The sequence below is a fragment of the Adiantum capillus-veneris genome, chromosome 10, assembly GCF_014529385.1.
Source record: "Adiantum capillus-veneris isolate H3 chromosome 10, ASM1452938v2, whole genome shotgun sequence".
NCBI classification, from domain to species: Eukaryota; Viridiplantae; Streptophyta; class Polypodiopsida; order Polypodiales; family Pteridaceae; genus Adiantum; species Adiantum capillus-veneris.
Window position 1 is genome coordinate 99964609 of NC_140940.1, and position 16408 is coordinate 99981016.

Here is a 16408-nt window from a genome sequence, read left to right on the forward strand (position 1 = left end):
AGTGTTGGCAGTGTCGTGTCCAACACCCAAATCAGCCATAAGGCGTCTGAGCCATACACACTCAACCGTAGCTGTGAAGACTGCCCGATACTCAGCCTCACAACTCAAAGTGGCCACAGTAGGTTGCTTCTTGCTCAACCATGATATACATGAACTTCCAAGCATGAAACAAAAACCACTTGTGGACACTCGCATGTCAAAACAACCAGCCCAATCTGAGTCCGAAAAAGCATGTAAGTCTGGCGGCAATGATTCTCCCTTGGGATAAAACAAGCCAAGATGTAAAGTGCCACTAAGGTAGACGAAAATTCTCTTGACAACTTGCCAATGCTTAGACCCTTGTCTGTGCATAAATCTGTTGACCTGTGAGACTGCAAATTGAATATCCGGCCTCGTGTTGCATACATAAATGAGTTAGCCAACAGCAGTTTGGTAAATACTGACATCAGAAGGATCGTCGGCATCATGTAGACTCAACTTCAAACCTGTTTCCATGGGAGTGGCAATAGGTTTGCAATCCTCAAGTCCAAACTTACATAGCAATGTCTCTATGTAACTTTTCTCACACAAGGCAATACCAACATCACATTGCTTAAACTGTATACCCAAGTAATGATACAATAGCCCTAAATATTTCATCTTGAAAGAAGCATTCAAATCAGCCTTAAATTCATTAATATGTCTCTCATTTGGTCCAGTGATCAACAAATCATCAACATAAAGAACCACAATGAGAAGTACATCACCCTCACGCTTTATATACAATGTGCTTTCTGTTGGACTGTTATGAACGCCTTGTTTGACCAAATGAGTGTCAGCTTTCTCATACCAAGCACGAGGAGATTGCTTCAACCCATACAAAGCCTTCTTACAGTTGCACACTTTGTCCTCTTGTCCTTTTATGACAAAACCGCGAGGCTGCGTTACATAAACTTCCTCAAACATGTTACCATTCAAGAAAGCAGTAACAATGTCTGATTGATGTACATCCCAACCAAAATGAGATGCCAATGCACATAGAAAACGTACAGTAGTCATACGACAAGTGGGAGAAAAAGTCTCTTCATAATCTATGCCTTTTTGTTGTGCATAACCCTTTGCAACAAGTCGAGACTTATGGCGATCGATCTCACCATCCGGTTTGCGTTTCAACTTGTAAACCCACTTCGTACCAATGGCCTTTTTTCCAGGAGGCAAATCACATAAATTCCATGTGTCATTCTCTATAAGTGCATCATATTCTGATTGCATGGTAGCCATCCAATTTTCTGAATTCTGTGCTTCATCAAAAGACAGAGGCTCCTAAACATCATATAAGCTAGACACAGCCAAATCATAACAAACTGATGCATAAGATGCATGGCGAGAGTCTGAACGAGTATGACTAGACAAAGGTGCATCGAATTTACTGTCATGCAAAGTGTGCACCAGCCATTTTGGCATACCTCTAGCCTGCTCATTTTGAGCCCTTTCCACATCAAGTACATCATGTACATCTGCATCAGTAATAGGATGATCTAAAACATTTTCAAAAACCCCCATAGGATTTACATTTGCCTCATTGGAACTTACATTCGTATTTCCACCATTGAAAAGAGGCAAAAAAGTGTCATAAATGTCCTGTGAGCTTACATTACTGTCTCTAGTACATGACAACAAGGGCTGAACAAAATCTTCCACAAACACTACATCCCGAGAAACTAGAATACAATTTTTTTGCGGATGATACAACCTGTAACCTTTGCTTTCAGCACTATAACCAACAAAAATACATTTCACAGCCTTATCATCCAGTTTTGTGCGTTGCACGTGTGGCACCAAAGCATATGCCAAACAACCAAAAACACGCATGTGCTCAATAGAAGGCTTTCTATCAGGCCATGCTTCATATGGAGTAATAGATTGCAAAGCTTTCATAGGACACCTGTTAAGTACATAAGTAGCACACATGATGGCCTCAAGCCAAGAAGAATTAGGGAAGCTTGACTTTTGACCATACATCGTGCCATTTCCGTCAGTGACCTATTTTTCCTCTCAGCAACACCATTTTACTGAGGTGTATAAGGCACTGTACATTGGTGTTTATCCCATGACTAGACAGAAATGCATTAAATTCATGAGACATATACTCCCCCCCTCGATCGGAACGGAGGATGCCCATAGTACATTTCGAGACATTTTCAGCGATAGCCAGAAATTGTTTGAAGCACATAAAAACTTCGGACTTTGCTTTAAGCGAAAATACCCATGCATGCCTGGAGTAATCATCAATGAAAGTCACGAAGTACTGGTAATTGCCCAAGGACGGAGTTTGCATGGGCCCACAAACATCACTATGCACAAGCTGCAACCTGCATGTGGCCCAAACTGAACCATCCTTTGGAAATTTAGAACGCTGCATCTTACCCAAAATACAGCCTTCATAAACATGTTTGACAGGTGCTTCAAGAGGTGGCAAAGAAGCAACCATATCAGATTTCTGCAAATGGAGCAAACTGGCAAAATTCAGATGACCAAAACGTGCATGCCAAAGTTTTGCATCTGAAATAGCCCTTGAATCTGCAACATCATTTGCAAAATTTTGTCCACACTTGTCATACAAAGTGAGCTTATATATCCCACGACACAAAATCCCAGATGCAACAATTTCATCACCAAAACTAAGATCATGAACTGTACATCTGTCATCCACAAATTTGACTATAAGTCCAAGTCTAACAAGTGCGGATACAGACAAGAGATTCTTCTTGATCCTAGGTACATAAAGTGTATCAACAAGTGTGAAGGAACTGCCATTAGCAGCAGTGAGCACAATCTTTCCACCTCTCTGAACTGGATAAGAGGCGTTGTTAGCACAAGTGACTGAATTCCCATGAGGGAGAAACTCGAGAGAGGTAAATAATTCACGATGTGAGGTAATGTGCTTTGTAGCACCACTGTCAAAATAGCACACATGTGAATCTGCAGCAACCAACTGACAAGCATGCATCATGGACAACAGGATTGTAAGTGCACTCTCTGCTAAAAGCCCATTCTGCATCAACATCAGCAACACAGTCTCCTTTCACAGAAGACTCAACAATGGCTGCATTTGTAGTGGAACCACCCTCTTTATTCTTAGCCTCTTTGGCCTTCAACTTGGGACACGACTTGATCAAGTGATCATTGGCTTTACAATAATGGCAACGCATCTTCTTTTTTCCCTTATCACCAGAATTGCCAGATGAAGTACTGCCAGCAGAAGCATTAGGAACAGAATTTTTGCCACTCGTAGCAGAACCATTAGAAGTGGCTGCATTACTGTTACCACCCTTTCTTTGAGAAGCAATAAAAGCTTGTTCAACTGCACGCTGCCTAGTCCTTTTTTTTCTAGAAAGTGACTCTTGCAACACCAATGTGCATAATGCATCAAACTTGACAACATCAGGATTCCCTTGGGTCATCAGTCTCCAAGTACTAGCAAAAGTCTGGTAGGAATCTGATAAGGCATCAAGAACAGTCAGCACAAGGGAACTGTTTGAAATGACTTCACCTTGCAGAAATAAGCTGCTCATTGATATCCTTGACACTAGCAAGGAAAGTGTCCATATCATCTTCCTCATGCATAATCTTCGACTCCAGCTCTTTACGCAACAAAGCAATTTTAGCCTCATTGCGGCTTGCATAAAGACCTGCTAAAATATTCCAAGCCTGTTTTGCAGATTTTGTTGAACAGATGTGAGGAACAATGGTGCGCTTCACAGACAAAGCAATCAATGCATGAGCCTGAGCATCCTTAATATCCCAACGAGCTTGTTCTGTCGTAGGCAAAACAACTCTAACAGCTCCAATCCTTGCAGCAAGACCTGCAACATTCTCAACATCGCCTACATCCTCAGAACCAGGACGTATATCAATGCCCTGCACAATGTTCCAGACACCTTTTGACACAAGAACATGTTGCATCATATAAGCCCACATAGGGTAGTTGTCCCCATCCAGCCTGTCCTCAACAGCAAACATCTTGAAGACATCTATGTTGTTGTTGTCAGCCATGGTAAATGTTGCACCTGATGTGAAAACTGTCCGAAAATAGGAGAAACGGAGCGGCAACAACCTGTGCTATATAGCACAAACTGTTATGTAGAAAACGGCACTGACAGAAATTTTGCACAAAATGACAAAATAGCCTGTACAGTACTAGTAGCCTGTAGTGGAAACGGAGGCCGAAATGAGGCCAAATCAAAATTCTGAGCAGATAAAGCTCTACGAGCTCACCCAAAAAAATTTATCGACCTACGAACGCTCGCCAAAGCTCACTGAAATCGGACAAAATGAGTAGGCGTGTCCTGGAGCAGCTGGCGACTAAGCCCGAGAGGACGTGACCTGCTCTAATACCAATTGTTGGAATTAGGGTTGCAGAGAAACACACACAGCTTGGAGAAGACGAAGGAAGCTCAAGGCACACAATAGAGAGTGTGTTACTTAGTGTTCAATGGAAAGATAGATAGCCCTAGAGTGATGGGCGTATATACAATGCTCAGGGGAAAAAACCTCCTAAAGAGGGAAAAAATGCCCCGACAGTCCTAGTGTGTTCACACACATCACTACCACATGTATATGGTAACACTATGCAACATGAATCCAAAGAGGAATGGACGAAGAGCATGCAAGTGGAGATGGACTCACTACATCGCAACCAAACATGGGAGTTGGTTGAGTTTCCTAAAGGTAAGCGGGCACTTCAAAACAAATGGGTGTACAAGCTGAAGGAAGAAGAAGGTGGGAAGAAAAGGTACAAGTCTAGGCTTCTGGTAAAAGGGTTTTCTCAAAAGAAAGGTATTGACTTCAATGAAATATTTTATCCTGTTGTAAAAATGAACTCAATTAGGCTTCTCTTAAGCCTTGTCGCTGCTCATGATCTAAATCTTGAGCAAATGGATGTAAATATGGCATTCCCTCATGGTGACTTAGAGGAGGAAATCTACATGCTTCAACCAAAGGGTTATGAAATAAAAGGTAAGGAGAAAATGGTTTGCAGATTAAAGAGGAGCTTGTATGGTTTAACACTAGGTTGGTAATGGGACACTTGTATGTCCTGTTAAGTGACCATTTTCCTTGAATTATGTCACGAGTTTCAAAATGGATTTTGAGGTGCTATCTATCTAGAAAATTGTCTCATGAGCTGAAAAAAACTCCACATTTTTTTGGAATATCAATTCCATCTTTAACATTGTCCTTGCACAACATTTCACAACCTAAACTGTGTAAAAAAACGGGTCCTATTTTTGCCTTTTTTTCAACTTTTTGCAACTATACCACTCTAGAATTTATGTTTGTGAGGTATATAATGCTAGAGAAATATCTTTAGTAGTCCTCAACATGTCTTGATGCTTCTAGGGAGAAATAAATATTAAAGTTGTAAGTTATGATCAAATTACAAAAATTGTCAAATCCTGTTTTTTAGCCAATTTTAGCTCTTCTATGATTTTTTTGGTGGATTTCATGATATCCAAATGCATTTTTTATTTTCTATGTCACATATTGTAACATAAAGCTAATATTCCTTGAGTTTTGGGGCACCTAATACCCTATTTTGCATACTACAGAACGATGGTTGATTTTTTCAATTATAGAAGAAAATGAAACCTTCTAGTATATCAAGTATAGTTTTTTCAATATTATTAGTTTCTTGTTACAAGTACATGCATTTTGTAGGTAGTAACCATATCTAGTCATAAGGATCAAATTTGGCTAGATATTGAATAGTTTCTATGGGATTCTACAACTCATAATGTTGAACCCAGTTTTTTCATGTTTGTTGTATTTAGCACTTCATCTTTGTCCCCAAGATTCCCCTTGGTAAGAGATGTATTATTCTTTTGACATGCTCCATGGCTCCTTATGAACATAAAGGACAATAGGGAACTAAGAAAACATGCATATATTATTTGTATTGAGCGTGGCTATAGAAACTTTGATGATAGGTTTGCAGAATGGTAAAAATTCAACTTTTTTGTACTTATTTATTTTGGCAAAACAAAAAATAGTGAGTGAGAAGCAATCATATGTTATGATGATCACCAACCCATTGAAGTTAACTAGGGAATTTATATCAAGTCCTACAAAAATCCCTAATCTTATTTTTATGCAACAAAATGTAATAAATGACTGTTTTGATAAAAATGCACTGGTCCATCAACTTTGGAGGCTTGGTGTGACCAAAAGATGATAAATTTTACAAGTAGGCCTTGAACTATAACCTCATGAAAGGATTTTACAAAATAAGTGGATCTACTATGGTTTTGGAGGTTTTTTTCAAAACCCTGAAAGGACACTTTTATGTCCTATTAGGTTGCCAACCTAGTGTTAAAGCAAGCATCAAGACAATGGTACTTGAAGTTTGATCGATGGATGTTGGATCATGGATTCACAAGCTGCAACTCGGATCACTGCGTCTACACGAAGAATTTGGGAGATGGGAAGTTCATCATCCTAATGTTGTATGTTGATGACATGCTGATTGCAAGTGCTAACATGCAGGACATCAAAGACCTAAAAGAGGATCTGTCTAAATCTTTTTCAATGAAAGATTTAGGTGCTGCAAAGAGGATACTTGGTATGAAAATATCAAGGGACAGGACGAAGAAGACAATAAAACTATCTCAAGAGGATTACATCAAGAAGGTACTAGAAAGGTTTGCAATGAAAAATGCGAAACCAGTTTCTACACCTTTGGATCGTCACTTTAAATTAACAAAGGATATGTGTCCAAAGACACAAGAGGAGATAGCCTATATGTCTAAAGTTCCATATGCTGCAGCGGTAGGTTCTCTAATGTATGCTATGGCCTGGACAAGGCCAGATATTGCACATGCAGTGGGAGTTGTGAGTAGGTTCATGGAAAACCCAGGTAAAGAGCATTGGCAAGTTGTGAAGTGGATACTTAGGTATCTAAAACGGACACCAACAAATGCTTTTTATTTTGGAGGAAATAATATTTTTCTAGAAGGGTATGCGGATGCAGATATGGCAGGCGACAAAGATACTCGAAGGAGCAACTACTGGCTATGTGTTCATGGTTGGAGTCACAGCGGTAAGCTGGGCTTCAAAACTGCAGAAAGTGGTCTCACTTTCTACCACGGAAGTAGAGTATGTAGCAATCACGGAGGCAAGCAAATAAATTTTGTGGCTTCACAGATTCTTAGAAGAGCTTGGATTCAAACAAGACAATTGTTTCTTGTACAGTGATAGCCAAAGCACTATCCATCTTGCGAAGAACTCAGCCTTTCATTCAAGGACAAAGCACATTGAGGTACAACTAAAGCTAGGAAAGGTGCATACAAGTGAAAATCCTGCAAACATGTTTACAAAGGTGGTCAACAAGGAGAAGTTGAGCTTTTGCTCATCTTGAATCAGAATTCAAGGATAAGAAGCCAGGATGGAAAGTAGTCATAGGTTTGGTTTGGAGATCAGTCTCCAAGTGGGAGATTGATAAGTATGGAGCCTGATTTACCCCTTGTAATTTTCTGTGGTAAAAGCGCACATTTGTAAGGTCCCCATTATGAGGAGAAGCCATCGTGCGTGAAGAAAAATCACTCACCAGAAACCAAAATTTTAACGGCCAAGAACCATAATATCCCTTCGCTGGAATATTATGGAAGGACAACGGCCGAAAAGTGGTCAGAAAATGACCAATTGGCTGGCCGGTAGTCAATGGCCAATGGCCGGTGGCCGAATTCAAAAGAGGATTTGTCTACAAAAGGACGGTGGTTAAGCCAAAGTATGTCAATGCTAGAAGGTGGCATGGGCAGATGTAAACAGGCAAGTAGAAGCATGGCAAAGGGATGGTGCAGCTAGGAAGTTCATGGGATGACAAGTAGCAGCGGAAGTGTATGCATGATGGAGCTTATAGGCCAAGGAAGACTGCACAAGGGGCTATTTGGGAAATCAGGTGAAAGAGATGTAAAGTGCAGTTTTGGGGTACAGAAATGAGGAGATTGAAGTGCTGAAGGAACAGGTCCAGACGGCTCATCAAACCGAGCTACGGAGCTCAAGTTATTGAAGGTTGAATCTTTAATGGTTTGCAGATTCTTGCCGGATAGGTTAGCTATGGACAGGTGGTCCCAGTGGAGCTTGAGGTATAGATGTGTAGAGCTCAATTCATGGAGCTTACCCGTCTTTTCGGATTGCGGATCGGAGCCACTGTTTGCAAGATATGGTCATTTGAAGTTTTTTCGGGGTCAGAGTCTGAGCCCACTTCGCCACATTGGAAAATGTGTCGTCTGGAATTTTTTGGGCCTTGAAAAAGTTCTTGAGTGGAGTGTACACCATACGGAGCTAGCAGGAAGTGACTGCATGCCAAACGGAGGTTGGAGCGAGGAGATATAGCCGTCGAAAAACTGGGAGCATTTGACCGGATCGGGTTGCAGATGTTTTTTTCCATTTCTGAAGGCCCTGATTCGCGGATGCCGAGAAGTCAAAGTGAAGGTATAGAGAGGGTGATTGTAGCCGGGAAGATGGAGTTTCACCCGGGCTTTCTAGCTTGGCAATAGAAGGTGGGAGCATAGAATGGGAGCTTGGTAAAGGCAGGTCCTTAAAAAAGAAAAAAAGGTAGCTTTTGTTAAAAACAATAATGGTGATTTTTAGTTTTTTGAAGGCCTTGAGGTACAAGTTGTAGGGAGCTGCCACTTGGCGGTATTAAACCCATATGCATAGGGAATAAGGTGGAGGCCACAATATATAGGTGTAGGCGTGGACTACTATGGGTATCCAAGAAGGGAGTTCTCTTGGACGCAGCTATGGCGTCCGCGTTGGGCGCTGCAGTGGTGGTGCTACAGGCGGAGGCGCCGGCGAGGCGGGGTGGCAGGTGACGCCCGGGTTGTGTGAGGTCGATGATGACATGGCGCCCGGCATGGGGTGTTCCCCCGGCCCAGGGGCCCCTGAAATTTTAAAGAAGGAAGGAGGGGGCAATAGTGACATCGCTATTGCCTCCCCCCCTCGTGTAAGGGAGAGGTCCAGCAGCATGCCAAGGAGATCTAGAAGGAGAGTCCGAGAGCAGTCAAGTGGACAAAGCCGAATTCAAGGCCAAGAAAGGGGAAGTCCGGGGCGGCCAAGATGGAAGGACCAAAGCCCAATGTGCACACCATGTAAATGCTTCCAAAAGCAAACTAGGCCAAGTGTTAGCAATGCCATAAAATACTAAAAGAAGCTCTAAGTGAACGCCACGGCAAGAGAAACCCACCCTTTTTTCTTTTTTTGGGCCTCTTAGAGGTACCCCTATAAAAGGTTGTAAATGTGAAAATTTAGGGGCTTTTTTTGCCTGTGTGAGTAAGTGAAAGCTTGAAGCTTGTGTGATGCCAAGATTTCCATTGAAGCTGCATACATCGGTTGTGCTACTCTCTATGCAATAATACCACTCACTTGCCCCAATCTCGTGTGTTGCTTCTCCCCATCCCCCTCGTTTTCTCTCGCTCTTCGTGTATTGGTCATAGCTCGCAGAGGGTTTGCCTGCAGCTCGAGAGGTGCTACCGAGAGGGCAGATTAGGAGTGTCTTGTGATTCGGAAGGGTGAGTTGAGCAGTGTGGGTGCAATTGTGTTGTGGGTGTTTTTTGCAATGTGTGAGGTAGTTGTTTTGTATGTTAAAGCGGAGTTGTTAGTGCAAATAAGCCAATTTGAAGGTGTTTTTTGAGAGGTTAGGGGTGTTGTGGAATCCCTGCGCTATAGAGACGCAAATAGTTTGTGTGCTGGGTGTGTTCCTTATTGCCCCTCTCCATCTTCTGGTGCCCCCACGGAGGAGCAGTTTATTGCTCGTTGGTGTTGATCAAAGGCGGTTATTTCCACCAAAGAGAGATGGCATCACATAGTTATGGACCCATTTTTGATGGAGAAGGAGATCTGAAGGAGTGGATGGCCAATTTGGAGTTGTATATGTTGTCACTGCATATGTTGGATGAAGCTAGCAAGATGCAAACGATCCCGTTCTTGATGCGGGGAAAAGCGAAGACATGGTTCTATGCGTTGGAGGGAGAGCCAAGAATTATGTGGCTGGCGTTGCGGACCCGTTTTCTGCAAGAATTTCGAAAAGAGGTGTCTCCTATCGACTTGGATGCAAGGTTGAAGAATTTGAAGCAGGACGTGAATGAGGAATTCAGCATCTTTCTTGCCCGCTTTGAAGAATGCTGGAGATATTTTTCAGTGGCCATGCAGTTGGTCAATGGTGGTGAGTACTTTAAATTGGAAAAGTTTACGTCTTGTTTACATCCCAAAGTTCGTGAAAAGGTGGATTTCGAGGGCCCAGAGAATTACAACGGGGAAGTTGCTATTGCGCGGTCTAAAAGCCGTAAAATCAAGAAGAAGATCGAGCAAGGTGCATTGGGATATGAGGCAATGGTTCCCAATCTGACTTTGAGTCCGAGAGAAGAAGTTCAAGCGGAGAATCAGCCCAATCGAGGGGCTGCAACCGTTCCTCAACAATGGGTACGTACAGTTCAAGATTTGTCTGAGCAAATGCAAGAGTTACGTTTAAGTGTTATGGACAAAGGTCAAGCAAGGGCTGGAAGAGGCAGAGCTAGGAAATTGCCTGGCAAGTGCTACAATTGTGGTGAGGAGGGTCACTATTCTCCAGATTGCCCTCATCCACCAAGGGAAAGGGGCGGCATGTATCCTCTTTTTGGTCGAGGTCGTGGTCAAGCACAGTTTAATGGCCAAAGAGGGAAGCAAGAGGTTGAAAACCAGGCACATGCGGCTCCATTAGGTAACGATGAAATACCCAGAGTTAACATTATTGGTGTTGACAGGCAGGAGGTTGACATTATGGCCACCAAAAGAGCACGAGGTGAAGGAGACTGAGACGGAGAGTGAAACTAGAGCAAAGAAGGGGAAAGAGAAGGTAAATGAAGGAAGAGAGAAGCCCGAGCCAAGCAGGAGGAGGCGAAGATGGAGAATTACCCAAAAGGATTTTTAATTGGGATGCAGAAATCCGGAGTATGATTTGGTAAGAGATGTTCAAAACCAGAAGGCTTACATCACTTTTGGGTAGCTGCTTGCTTTGAACCCTAAGTTAAGAAGGCAATGGTCAGCCAGTGTCAGCACAAGGCTTCCTCCAGTGGGAGGAGAGGTACATACGGTGCAAAATCTAGCTGTGAAGGTGGGAAGTCCAACCGATGTGCTTCCGGTGGTGGACGTTTTGATCAGAAAGAAGAAACAGGTTCAAGCATACATCGATGGTGGTGCCCAAGTCTGTGTTATTACGGAGTCAGCTATGAGGGATATTGGCCTTAACAGTGTCAAAGAGGAGGAGAGTGATGAGGATTCATTAAAGCTGGATACAGATTTGTTTCTCACAGTAGACTCTACCACTGCAAGAGAGGTATGCAAGTTCCTGTTGTAGTTTCCAAGCTAAAGAGATGGAAGATATGCTAGGTTCCACTTTAACAAAGCAGGAAAAGAAGGTTACAGGGCCGTGTGCATCTTACCCTAACTTATTTGCGACGAGTATAAGATCTGAGGGGAGCTAGAGAGTGGAGCATCAGATTCTTCTTAAAGAAGGATACAGGCCGAAAGCACAGAAGCTCAGAAGGCTGGGGGATATTCAAAGGAAGCCCTATGGCAAAGATCAACAAGTTGCTTGAGGCAGGCATTATTTATCCTAAAGGAGTCTGAGTGGGTTTCTCCTGTCATTACCCCAAAGAAGAATGGAAAGTGGCGGTATGTGTAGATTTAAACTTTGAATGCTGCAACCAAGCGAAACCATTACCCTTGCCTTTTCAAGATGAGATTTTAAACCAGGTTGTCGGGCATGAGCGCTATTCTGTCATGGATGGGTTTCAGGGTATTTTTTTTCCAGATCGTATTGCTTTGGAGACCAGCTGAAGACTACCTTCATTTCTCCATGGGTTGCTTTGCCTATCGCAAGATGCCTTTTGGACTGGTGATGCATATGCGACTTTCAAGATTGGATGAACAAGGTGTTCCCCTTACTTGGGTAAGTTCATCAGAGTGTTTATGGATGATATCGGTTGAATAGTTCCAGGGCAGAGCATTTGTCCAAGTTAAGGCTGTTTTCAAGGCTAGATGAAGAAGGAGGTCATTGAATCCAAAAAAGTGCAAAGCTAGCACAACCAATGGTTCAGTTGCTAGGCCATGTGGTCATAGAATGGATTGAAGCAGATCCACAGAAGGTGAAAGCATTGTTCTTATGTAGCCTCCAACCAGTGCAACAAAATTGGCTTCTTTCATGCATTAGTTAAAGTATTTATCCCGCTTTTTTTGGATGCTGTCTCAATATGTCTACCCTCTTCAAAAAGGGCTCAACAGGTGCATGGATTCAGTGGATGAGAAGCTCAGAGGCCTTTGATAAATGAAGGTATTCTATGTCATTACCTGCGGTGTGCCCTCCTAATCATAGATTTTTTATATTGCTATGACGTGAAACGGTGGCTATTGGAGCAGTATTGCTACAAAAGGTAGGCAGAATCTATAAGCCCATTTATTTAGAAAGCAGGGTCATTATCCCAGGTGAAGCTACTTATACGGAGGCAGAGCAGTTTAATTTGGACTTGCATGCAGAAGATTAAAGTATATTTGGTCGTTCGAAGTTTTATGTATTGACTGCTAACAATCTTTTGCCTGAAGTGGTGCTGCACTTGAAGCTAGGGAAGCAAATCATGAATGTTGATTCGAACTTCAAGATTTGAGTTTGAGTTCAAAGTGGACACACTCGCGTCTCATTTGGCGACATTTGGTCAACAAGGAGGTTGAGTTGCCAATTTATCCAAGGGTGGTACAAGAGAGGATAAGGAAGAGCCTTCACGATGTGTTTGATGGTGCTTACAGACGAGTAACACAGAAAGCAGGTGGAGGTGTGTTATTCAAGATCCGCAAGCACCGTCATTTTTTCCAAAGCTTATGACTTGGAGGAGATGCATACCAACAATGAAGTAGAATATCTTACCTTACACCTGGGGCTCAACAGTGCATTGACTTTGGCATTTAAGGTTGGTCGTAAAGGGTGATGCTCTACTGTTATCAAACAATTGTTGGGCCAATGGCAGTAAAGAGGGATTCTCTCAAGAATTGTTTTTTTTCCATAATAAAGAAGCTTGAAGTTTTTTGAAGCAGTGCATTCAAACATGTGAGAAGAGAACAAAACCAAAGCAGATCGTTTGGCTAGCAGTCTGTTCAGACTCAAATGTCGAGTTGTATGTGGGGCCAGCCACTTATGCAGGTAGAGAGAATTTAAGGATACTGATGATTTTCTTCATACCGCTCAATGTTTCGACGAGATTTCCAAGCTACAAAAGAGGAGGGTTGTTCAAAAAGCTAAGAGTTTCACTCTGATTGGTGAAGATCTTATGGTGCACGGTCGGGATAGGGGCTACATCTGTCCTCTACAAAGAGGAGATTGCATGGTCTTGGAGCAGTTCCATGAGAAAAGTGTCATCTGGGTAAGAGTCAAGTTTGTTTTGTATCTTAAGATGGGTTGTGTGGCCTTCTGTGCGAGATGCACATTATTGGCAAGACGTGCCATCAATGCCAAGCGATGGTGAAAGACGACTGGTAGCCGAGCAACAGGGGCTATCATCGCACATGATGCCTTTGAAAAATGGTTTGGATGCAATTGGTCCATTGCCCAAGTGAGCGAGTGGTAAGAATATGGGTAGTGGCAAGACTTCCTTACACGATGGTCAGGCTAAAGCAGTCAAAGAGGTAAACGTGCATACTGTTGCTCATTTGTATTTGATTGCATATGTTGTCGTTTTGGAGTGCCTTGGGTGCTTATATCAGATCGAGGACAGGGATTCAGAAGTAAGTTGGTTCGTGCTTTGGTGGACAAATTGGGGATTCAACACCGATTCTCATCTCCATACCACCCGCAGTGCAATGGTTTGGTGGAGAGTGTGAATGGACAGATAGTCAACATGCTTACAAAGTATATATACCAGCACGTTGAAGAGTGGGATTCTAACCTTGATAAATGTTTGTGGGCTTACATGACCTCTTTTAAGGTGGAAACTAACTTCACTCCTTACGAGTTGGTATATGGCAAGGAAGTGGTCTTGCCTATGCATGTGCAGCTAGGGGTTCTCAAAGGTCTATGGCGGATCGATAAAACTCACCAAGATATTTTGCGGGATAGAATTACAAGTCTCGAAACTTTGAAGATGGATCATGAGGCAGCGGCGGATTTTTATGTGAAGCAACGAGAAAGAAGGGTATCAAAGTTCAACCAACATTTGCCAGCTAAGTAGATTGAGAAGGGCGATCTAGTGATGAAATACGAAAGTTATCTTGACTAGTCAGGTTGTATGGTCGGTTTCTTAAACACAGGATAAATGGTCTTCGTCTCAAACACTACTTTGAAAGGGAGTTAGTGCCAGCAGTGCATCAGATTCTTATGCAGGGGTTGGGGCAACCCACTTGAAGGTTTGATAATGGGGTGCAATAAAACATTGTACATATGGTTTTAGTTTTCTCATAGTGTGTGACAGGTTTGCAGTTTATAGTGGAATAAAGCTCTTTTGTGGTTGAGCATAAATGCTCAACAGGGGGGTGGGCAATGATGGTGCAGCCAAAGTATGTCGATGCTAGAAGGTGGCATGGGAAGGTGTATACAGGCAAGCAGAAGCATGGCAAAGGGATGGTGCATCTAGGAAGTTCAGGGGATGACAGGTAGCAGCGGAAGTGTATGCACGATGCGGCTTATATGCCAAGGAAGACTACACAAGGGGCTAATTGGGGAAGCAGGTCAAAGAGATGCAAAGTGCAGTTTTGGGGTCCAAAAATGAAGAGCTTGAAGTTTGAAGGAACATGTCCAGACGGCTCATCAAACCGAGCTACGGAGCTCAAGTTATTGAAGGTTGAAGCTTTAATGTTTGCAGATTCTTGCCGGACAAGGCTGCTCGGGACAGGTGTCCAAGTGGAGCTTGAGGTATAGATGTGTAGAGCTCAATTCATGGAGCCTGCCCTCTTTTCAGATTGCGATCGGAGCTAGGTTTTGCAAGATATGGTCTTTGAAGCTTTTTCAAGGTAGCAGCGGAAGTGTATGCACGATGCGGCTTATATGCCAAGGAAGACTACACAAGGGGCTAATTGGGGAAGCAGGTCAAAGAGATGCAAAGTGCAGTTTTGGGGTCCAAAAATGAAGAGCTTGAAGTGTTGAAGGAACATGTCCAGACGGCTCATCAAACCGAGCTACGGAGCTCAAGTTATTGAAGGTTGAAGCTTTAATGGTTTGCAGATTCTTGCCGGACAAGGCTGCTCGGGACAGGTGGTCCAAGTGGAGCTTGAGGTATAGATGTGTAGAGCTCAATTCATGGAGCCTGCCCGTCTTTTCAGATTGCGGATCGGAGCTAGGGTTTGCAAGATATGGTCGTTTGAAGCTTTTTCAGGGGCCGGGTCTGAGCCCACTTGGCCACATTGGAAAATGTGCCGTCTGGCATCTTCTAGGGCTCAACAAAGTTCTAGAGTGGAGTGTACAACATACGGAGCTAGCAGGAAGTGACGGCATGCCAAACGGAGGTCGGAGCGAGGAGATATAGCCGTCGAAAAACTAGGAGCATTTGACTGGATCCAGTTGCAGATGTTTTTTTCCATTTTGAAGGCCCTGATTCGCGGATGCCGAGAAGTCAAAGTGCAGGTACAGAGAGGGTGATTTTAGTCGGGAAGATGGAGTTTCACCCGGGCTTTGCAGCTTGGCAATAGAAGGTGGGAGCACAGAATGGGAGCTTGGTAAAGGCACGTCCTAAAAAAAGAAAAAAAGCCAGCTTTTGTTAAAAACAATAATGGTGATTTTTAGTTTTTTGAAGGCCTTGAGGTACAAGTTGAAGGGAGCTTCCACGTGGAGGTATTAAACCTATATGCGCAGGGAAGAAGGCGGAGGCCACAGTATATAGGTGGAAGCGTGGAATACTATGGGTATCCAAGAAGGGAGGAAGAGGGGAGCTCTCTTGGGCGCTGCTATGGTGGCGCTGCAGGCGCAGGCGCCCGCTTTTTGAGCGGCGTAGCCGGCGAGGTGGGGTGACAGGTGGCGCCCGCGTTGTGTGAGGTCGATGATGATGTGGCGCCCGTCATGGGGTGTTCCCACGGACTAGGGGGCCCTGAAATTTTAAAGAAGGAAGGAGGGGGCAATAGGGACATCGCTATTGCCTCCCCCCCTCGTGTAAGGGAGAGGTCCCACATCAGCATGCCAAGGAGATCCAGAAGGAGAGTCCGAGAGCAGTCAAGTGGACAAAGCCAAATGCAAGGCCAAGAAAGGGGAAGCCCAATGTGCACACCATGGAAATGTTTCCAAAACCAAACTAGGCCTAGTGTTAGCAATGCCATAAAATACTAAAAGAAGCTCTAAGTGAAGGCCACGGCAAGAAAAACCCACCCTTTTTTCTTTTTTTGGGCCTCTTAGAGGTACCCCTATAAAAGGTTGTAAATG